Genomic DNA, 10,158 nt, shown 5'->3' with positions numbered 1-10,158 from the left:
AGTGCTCTCCGCTCATGTTAATTATCTGAACGTGCTCCTCCCGAACTTTGTTAATAAAACAATTTGGTTAAAGGTGTCACAGCTCCACCTAAAGATTGCTGATGAACCTCCTGGGTGGAATGAGTTTCTGGAAGCATTTGCTAATTTAAATATAGCATACTCAATGGTTCCAAACCACTATGTCAGACATGCAATTAACTCTTTCAAAACCAAATCGACTATATCGATTATAACCGGTTCATCTAAGAGTAAAAAACAAAAAGTGCATCCGGGGACACCATCAACACATTTAAATTATTCAGAAGACCTCCGCGTGAGATTGAATGCATAGAGTGTATAGCAGTGTAGGAAGTCCGCTCTATCAATAGATGCGTTTTATTTTTTTTAGATTCTTTCCAGAAGCCAGCACTAACTGGTAAAATTCCCACACTGCAGAACCACTTTCATATTCAGGTTGCAGTGGCTTTGCGGGCCTGGGTGCTGTTGTCCATCCAGATAAATGGCTAGAAATTCTAGGTCATAGTTTTTAAACTTAAATAGGTTTTTATTTTATGATCCTACAAATGCATCATTATCAACCACTGCTAGAATGACAGATTTTGGTAGAGTTCCTTTTGTTCATAAGATACCCCAGAAGGATCACAACGGTTTCTTTTATGATCTTAAAGGGATAGTTCGGCCAAAAATGATATTTAACCCATGATTTACTCACCCTCAAGCCGTTCGAGACGCATATGTCAATCTTTTTTCAGACGAACACATTTTCAGTTATTTTAGAAAATGTCTTAGAACTTTCAGTGGTTATAATGTCAAGCTAACGTTCGACGCGCGTTCACGGCAGATGGATGCCGGCGTATGACGTAGGGCATAGCGTAGGAAGCGTCGTGACGTAGAACGAAGTATAGCTAAATCAAACGCTACGTCCTACGCCGGCATCCATCTCCCGTGAACGCGCGTCGAACGTTGCCGGAAGCCAGATATTTTCATTTATAAAGTTTTAAATATGTATATTTTTACGACAAAACCGCACCGATTACCCTCAGAAGGCCTTCGTTTATCCCCCTGGAGCCGGATGGATTACTTTTGTGAAGGATGCATGCACATTTTTGGGACTTGAAGGAGGTGGACCCCATTGCTTCACATTATAACCACTGAAAGATCTAAGACATTTTCTAAAATAACTGAAAATGTGTTCGTCTGAAAAAAGATTGACATATGCATCTCGAACGGCTTGAGGGTGACTAAATCATGGGTTAAATATCATTTTTGGCCGAACTATCCCTTTAAAGCCATCAGAGCGGATACAGCCATCAGTGTTGTAACTCCCGACAAATGCTCCAGCTCCAGCTATTGCTCCGGTGCTGCCGTGTGGTGTTGTGAGGAAGGTCATGTTGTGAAACCCCAGATCCATGCAATATGTATCCAATAAACTGTTGTCACAAGTTTGTGGGGAGGTCTCCAGTGATGTTGCATTGTCATCAGGCATTGCTGGGGCCGTCTCGGGTGTGTAAGGACCATCCATTAGCCCAATGACGGAATCCAACGGCCTGGCGAAGGTTTAAAGCGTGTATGTCTTTTCAGCGCTCCAGTGATGTTCACTTAATTTATTGGAACTTAGTTTTAGTATTACTTTAGCTCTATGCGTAATCTGACTCCAATTTCAAATGATAATCAAATTTAGATCGTATTTCTGATTAGAAAATAATCATAAATATTGATTATGAATTAATTTAGATCTTTGATTATTCTGATTATCCCATACTTTCAATTATTCGTTCATTACGGACCTAGTGTCGCTTTGAGACGTCACGTCGCGACTGCGCGCTCACGATCACAAACTAGCCAGTCCTGAAATAGTCAGAGGGTGCAGTGCAAATATTTTACCCTATGCAGCCGCGCACTACAGACCCATAGGCGTAATTTTTTATAATATTTGCAGCATACAACATGCTAAGTCAGGAGATAGTCAGAAATCAGGAGGTCTTCCTAAGATGTGCCCCATGGTCCATTCATAGTGCCTCCAGTTTGATCTATCCTGGACAAAGTTTGCGGAAACACCAGACTACACATTAATCTACTGGAAATAATGATTTCAGAAGAATACAGAATAAATCAAGGTTAACATTTATTTGTCAGGTAAAAATGTTTCATGCCAATTACAGAAGTAAATTATTAAAAGCCAATTCAAAAAATATATGACATCATTTACTCAAAGATGATTCTAAAAGTAAGTAATGTTTTCCTGACAGAGACACGCAGTAATGTGTCAGGGTTTTCCAACAGGAAAATACTGACATGCATTACTGTGTGGGGGTGATCCTGGTAAAAGATTCCCCAAGGTTGCTCTGTTCCCTCACCTTAAATACCAGACCAGAACAAAAGGGGTTATACAAATGTTGTTTAGAGTTGTTTGGGCCAATCCATGTACCCCAGGGGGGGTAGCACATGGTTTCAGGAGAGGAGAAACCAGAGCCAGAGAGGAGAAACAGGATTCTCCTAAGTTCTCAATCTTTCTCATTAAACCAATGACTGCAATGAAATTAAGACCATTTTACCAATCGCACTGCGACACTTAAAATGATACCAAACATGAAAAGGAAAAACAACATATTCACAAGATACACCATATGTGTTATATAGACATTCTTAATGAGCTTTCAGTGCCTTGAGGAGGGATAGGGGGGATGAGTTGAAGTCAAACAAGGGGACAAGGAGATAAGTTTGGGCAGGACAAGGTTCTGTGCTCTGTCTTTGCTATCTGCTGACCAGGGTGCATTTTATGGCTTTATTGCAGGGTGCGTTTTGTTTTAGCAGGAAAATCAGTTCTTACAGGTGTGTTGCTGTAGCTGTAGGCTGACAGTTTCTTGAGACATGTTAAGTGAATGTAGCGAGTGTTCCAATCTGGAGAGATTTTAATGGTCGTAATACATGTATGGGGTTAAGAGGCGGTCTGCAGAGTTAGTAACGCCCCTCTCTGGGTGGAACAATCAGCAATCAGGAATCACACCGTCCCACTCAAAGATCAAAGGATCGTCGCCACAGTCATGCAAATCTCTCCAAACAAAATTGAAAAATATAAACCAGTCTTTGGCAGGGAAAATCAGGCAGGGGTCCTGTTATATGATATTATCTCCAAGACCCACAGTATAGAGTTTTACAGTCCGAATCACTTTGTCAAACAAATATCTTCCCACACGATTACCAGACATTGAGAAATCACATTTCACAAAATCCACATCTTCATGGAGAAACTTTGTCCAACTAACACTCTTTCCTAAGTGCAAAAGTCAACTTTTCATTCATTTCAACGGGTCCTCTTGTTGGTGAGATACACATCACCTTTCTACCGGTTCTAGGAGTCTTTGGAGCAGCCAATGTACCACTAGAGTTACAGAATGTATTCTTGTTTTAATTACAATATTCTAACCCTTATTTAAATATCATATTCAGTAGGCAGAACCTGTGGGCATGAACCAGCTAGAGACAAAAGGAGGCCTGGAAAAACAATTTGGCACAATCGTTTCCTGATCACACAACAAATGGTATCATGAAAGAACACAAACACAGACAGACCGGATGCGGAGGTCATAATGTGACAATCACTCACCTGATGGGCCATAAATCAAGGACACCAAACGTATTGAAAAAGAAAATGGAGGCAACTTTCTACACTTATGCTCAAAAACAACATATTAAGTGGATTGAAAACCCCTGATCTGGTAGGAGAGTGGCCATGTCTGTTTGAGATGTGCACAATTATGGCTCAAAGAACTCAAAGGAATGGAGGTCGACTGGGGAGCTGGACAGAAAATGTGGAAGAGTCATTTCATACCTCGTGCCATTAGAAGAAGAGCAAATAGAGGACATCCTAGCAGGGATGGAAACTGCCAAAGTGAAGCATCTACAGGGGTTGGACAATGAAACTGAAACACTGGCCAATAGTGTTAGAGGTTTCACACCTATAAATGCATGACCTGGTGGCCAATCTTCACTGGTTTTACTTTCCATCAGTAAGGCCAGAGTGTACAGGTTGTTTTAGCAGAGAAATAGCACAGCAATACCACAGCTGTACATTAAATATTGCAATGTTTGTACATGTGTGCTGAGGAGAGATATGGGATGAGCTATATCTGGCACAGGTGTGTGTGTGCAATGCAACATGTGAAATCTGGAATAAAACTCCTGTAACCTTCCTCTTGTATGCCTGTTTCTCTCATATGTCTGACATGTAATAAAATAATAAATAAGAGATCTCTTGGCAAAATAACTGGTGTTGCTTCCGTGATTCATCCATAACAGGGAAAAGCTTAATTTTCAAGTCTCCACCTTCTCACTGACGTATCTGTGACCAGGACAGCAAGTCTTTGTGGTGTGTCGAGAGCAGTGTAATGTCGGCACACCACCACATAGGAGGAACCACGTCCAACAGCAGTAACCGCCGATGCAAAAGGAAGCTGTCTGAAAGGGATGTCTAGGTACTAACCTGGATTATACCCAAAAACACATAAAAGCACAGCTACCCAACTCATTTCAGAATTAAATGTGCTCCTCGACTCTCCTGTTTCCACTATAAGTGTTGGTTGGGAGCTCCTCAGGAGCCAAACCTTTGGATGCTCATTCCAATGCCGGTTTCAATGGTGCCAACAGTGCAAATTTTGGGCTGTGGACAATGTGAAACATGTATTGTTCTCTAATGAGTCCACCTTCACTATCTTCCCACATCAGTGGGAGTAACGGTGTGGAGAAACCCTGAAGAGGCTTCATTAACTCCTGTTTGGGAGGAGTCAGAAAACGTTTTCCTCCACCAGCATCACATAGTGATCTGGCCACTGTTCTGGAAGAGGAATGACTCGAAATCCCGGACCACTGTGCAGGACATGTATCTGTCATTACGAAGAGTTGTTGCTGTATTGGCTGCAAAGCGAGGCACTACACAATACTAATACATTATTGTGGTCTAAAACCCGGTGTTATTAGTTTTATTGTCCAACCCCTGTAGTTTCTGATCTTCCAAGATGTCTGATGCTGCATTTCAGTGTTTGTCATCATTAATCTATGATATTTTGAGTGGAAAATAAATTAAGGTTTTCTAGTAGTTGTGATAACATCAACCCTGTATCACATGAAATACGTTCTGAGGAAACTATTTTGCAAATCGCAATTACGTTACATGCCAACATATAAGCAGTGCTATTACGTTGGTCCTTAACCTAATATAGCCAATCTATTGCAGTGCTATGTAGCAACAATGACATCTGCTTTTCAGATTAAGTGAATCATGTGATGGCGAACACATCGTCTTTGCCCTCGGGAAGACAGCGCTGGTTAATAATTGCCCCACGAGGACCAATTTACCAGCACCCATGTGACTCGTATCCCCCAACCTTACAGCCTCATGACATTCCGCACACACACACAAACACCCTTTTGTGTATAACTGAGAATACGAGAAATATCTTTTCTTTTCTTTTCATAATGTGTGTACATTCCTATATGCACGTGTAATAGAGGTGTGGGTTGCTAAGAGTAAAATCTTGAATTCTAAATGTTCACTGAAAGAAGGTTCCTCAATAGTGTCTTGTAAACCGACCCCGACATGGTCGTAAACTTTATGACTCCAAAGCTGCATCTTATCCAGTTCCTATGCAAGCCAACATTCCAACACATGGAACTTTTCAGGGAACTTTTCAGAGAAAACCCTTCAAATGTTTGATACGTATTCCTTTGTTTCCCAGGTGCCTTCACTTACCATAACGGAAACACTGACAATTTTATTGTGTGTATAATTTCCATGGTAGATTGAGATTTTCTATGTTCTATCATAAGAAATCAATTGACTCTTAAAATGCTCAGAATCCTACATTAGAAATGCATATCTGTATTCCCATGTTCTGTACACCATGTCTGGTATCATTCTAATCGTAGTGATCTCACGGAATTACATATATGTATGAGATTACAATGAAATGTATTCTTACGGGTAGTATCTTGTCTGAAAGAGGAAATACGAATTCTATCTCTCACATGACAAAGTCAAAGTAGGCGTCTTCTTCTTCACACAAAGAACTGTTTCCCGCTTCATATCAGGAGAGCTGATTCGCTCTGTCACAAAACAGGGCGTAAACAGATGTCTGTTAAAAGGACGAGACCCCCACTTCTCACTCTCTTCTCTCATCGATCCCACCTCTCTTCTCTCTTCAATCCCTGACCTCCTCCTCTCCTCCCTGGCAACGCTTCTCCAGGAACCTCTGGGAAGGCTTTGGGCCTTCTCCTCGGACCAACACATGTTCGAGTCATAGCTGCCGTTCTTTGCAACTAAGTTCCTATCGCCTTTCCCCTCGACAAGGGAAATGACTGAACTTTCTCGGTAACGTTAAATTCAAGTGAGCCTTTCAAGCTTCCCGCGACACCAGAAGACGCAACAGAAACCGGACACTGTCCGTGTTTCCTTCCTGTCTCAGCCTCACCCGAACAGAGAACAGACTTGCAAGTATCTTTTGATCTCTCTCTCTAACAGCTGATTCCTGGTGTCTAGCTCGTAGGTCTGTGAATTAAGTTACCGTCTATCTTTTATCTCTTTATTTCTTTCTTGCTTTCTTTCTTTCATTTTCATTTTATTCTGATCACATATTTTTCTTGTTTGTTTAAATGTTTGTTTGTTTTATTGTTTGCATTTTACGTACGTTTATATTTGTAGCTTATATAATCTCTTAGTGTGTGCCATTTTATTAATAAACCCATTTATACTTTTAACTGCCTCTGTGTTTGAAGAATCCACTTTTTATGAAGTCAATGAAATCAAAGATCTTATTTAAGCTACAAGCTCGATATTAGACTACATTCAGTAGTTTTAATTTATAAACTCAGAAAGTTGGGTGTCCGTGGCCAGGACATGAAACTCTTTTGAAGTTTGTGAATACCTCTTCTTGACTGTAATGATTTTACATTTGTTTCGCTGGACGAATTAAATGTTGGTCAGATAGTTATAGAACAAGGTAATCTCGATAATTGATAAAATAAATGTACATGCGACTTATGAATTATGACCATGAGTCATAAATATTAATATTCCCAAGATTCCCCATATTCTTGAGCTAATTCATATTTACCCAGAGTCGTATTCCCTACAGTTATTACGTTTGTCCTGAACATAATACATCCAAAGCAGGTTTCTTTTCACACGTAGCAGCTAATGCTGTTCATTTTGTTTTAATTATTTACTCCCTTTTTTCTCATTGGGCTACAAAATATTATCTATGCCAGGGCGAGTCAAATGGCGGCACCCAGATAATTTTTATCTGGCCCTCCAACTGGTTTTTGATGTTTAAAACCCCTCGCAATCTGATATCAAAGTCCCCGCAAAGGTTTAGCGCGTTCAGCGGTGAGTTTAACAACCAACGTGATCATTCAGCGGCGAGTTTAACAACGCAACGGTGAATTTAACAACACTCAACTGCAGGTAAAACGGCATTCAGAGGTGAGTTTGACCAAAGCAACCCTCAACTGCAGGCAAAACGACATTAAAAGGTGAGTTTAACAACGCTCTAAGACGCTTGCAAGTAAGCAGTTTTAGCGTTTTCTTGTCATAGGTAGGACACTGCTTTAAGAAGCTGGATAACGTATTTAATTGCGATTTGCAAAATAGTTTCCTCAGAACGTATTTCATGTGATACAGGGTTGGATAACATGGAAGACAAATAATGGCCACATATTTTTACAGTAGTGCCTCATTGTGATCTTTTGATCGTCACGACTTTTGGACTTTTTTCTGTTGAGATCAGTCTATCCTGCACAGCAAATTTCCCAGTGTTAAATTAACAGCGTTGAGATACAAAGTGTTGCTCCACGTGCCACCTGTCTGGATGCCAAAGCTGCCAGAATAAGAAATAAATACATAAACATACAAAGAAATAAATACATAATTATACAAAGAAATGTAAAAAAAAAAATAAAAAAAAATTGTATTTATACTTTTATGTCCTTATGTATAATTGTAGCTTTTTCCACATTTATTTCTTATAAACTGTTTCTCAGTTCTCTATTTATTTTTCAGTAGAAAATCAAATGATCATAAGTTATCAGTTGCAGTTTCATAGTTCATGAACAAAAAAATGTGTTACCTCTTTATTATTTTACATGTGTGGACGACTCCTCTTTCATCTGACTAGTCATCCCTTTCTTTTACGGGAATCCTCTGCGTATAGCGCAAGGTAAAAACAATATATATTTTCATGGCTGATGCTTGTTCATTGACAAATCATATTATTTTAATCATTACCAATTTGGCTTTTATGGGGTCTAAACTTTTTTTTTTTTTTTTCATTTCTTTGTATATTTATGTTTATTATTTTGGCAGCTTTGGCATTCCAAGCACCTGATGCATATTGTGTGAAGCACAAGTGTAAATTCTAAGAAGTGTGCCTGCAAAATGCTGTGACATATAGACTTCCGGAATTCGAATGTGCATGCGTCGCGTCTGAACGCGTTATTGTCTTTGGAGCTCTATCGATTTGATTTATAATTCTTGATTTTTCCCTATAAACTCACTTACAACGAACATTTTCTACTTTTCCTCACTGAGAAGCACTACTGCTCAAACCTCATAGTTACAACGCGGACTGTTGAGCAGACGCGTCTCAAGCCTATTAGTGATCCAACGCTGCATACTCTTATAGGTTACGTCCGTGGATCACGGCTGAACGCGTCTTCTCCACACTCAACAAACATGGCGAATATATCAGATGTAAGTAGTCTACCTCTTGGTGCAGGTGAAGATACATTTGAGCTGCACGCATTGCAGTCTGAGCTGGAAGCTGTTGAGAAACAGATCCACGACCTTTTAGTGAGACAAGCCGAGCTGATAGACCGGCGGTTAGCTCTTGAAACATCACGCGCCGATGCACACAAATCAGTGATTAACGTTACTAACCCGCTGACTCCGACCTCGTCTACTCCGTGTGTTACTCAGCATCGGTCCCGAGCCCGAGCGCCGAGGTCGCGATCAGCCATGGTCTCGTTCACTCCGGCTCCAACACGCCACCACGAAGCCTGGGTGGTTCCGCAGCGGAAGACACGAGTCAGGTCTAGACCAAGACTCTCTCCGCCCCTCCCGGTTTTCGAGATATCCACACAAAACCGCTTCTCCCCTATTCGCGAAACCGAACGCGATGCTGTGATCATCGGCGATTCCATCGTTCGGCACATACACGCTATGTTAGGTAAAAGTAAGGTGCATAGTCACTGCTTTCCTGGTGCTCGTGTTTCTGAAATTGCTGCTCGCGTACCCGAGATTCTGAACGATGACGAGCGCGTCGGAACTGTGGTCTTGCACGCGGGAGTGAACGACATCAGGCTGCGCCAGACAGAGGTTCTGAAGAAAGACTTCAGGAATCTGATCGATACGGTACGCAGCACATCGCCTGAAACAACGATCATAGTGTCAGGACCGCTTCCCACGTACCGACTAGGACATGAAAAGTTTAGTAGACTATTCGCGCTAAATGAATGGTTAATGTCATGGTGCAATGAGCAGAAACTGCTCTTTGTAAATAATTGGAATCTGTTTTGGGAGCGTCCTAGGCTTTTCCGTGCCGATGGCTTACACCCAAGCAGATTCGGAGTGGATCTTCTGTCGGATAACATCTCCGAAATGTTAAATACCATTAAATGACTAGTAACCAAAAGTCCAAATCATAGTCTCTCCTGCACCAATTTAAATGATATAAATACTAGTGTAGAACATTGCATAGAAACTGTGTCTATTCCTCGTTTAGTGAGATCAAATAATAATTCTACTGCAGGATCTAGGAAAAATCTAATTGTTATTAAAACAGAAAATGTTGCTATTAGTAAACAAAAACAATTTTTAAAGCTAGGTCTTCTAAACATTAGATCACTCACACCTAAGGCAGTTATTGTAAATGAAATAGTCACAGATAATAGCTTCGATGTACTTTGCCTTACTGAAACTTGGCTTAAACCAAATGATTATTTCGGTCTAAATGAGTCTACTCCATCTGGATACTCCTATAAGCATGAGCCCCGTCTGATTGGTCGTGGTGGCGGTGTTGCAACAATCTATAGAGATATTCTCAATGTTACTCAGAAAACGGGTTATAAGTTTATTTCGTTTGAAGTACTTGTACTAAATGTTACGCT

The sequence above is a fragment of the Rutilus rutilus genome, assembly GCF_951802725.1.
Source record: "Rutilus rutilus genome assembly, chromosome: 10".
NCBI classification, from domain to species: domain Eukaryota; kingdom Metazoa; phylum Chordata; class Actinopteri; order Cypriniformes; family Leuciscidae; genus Rutilus; species Rutilus rutilus.
Note: the sequence above shows the minus strand (reverse complement) of the source record.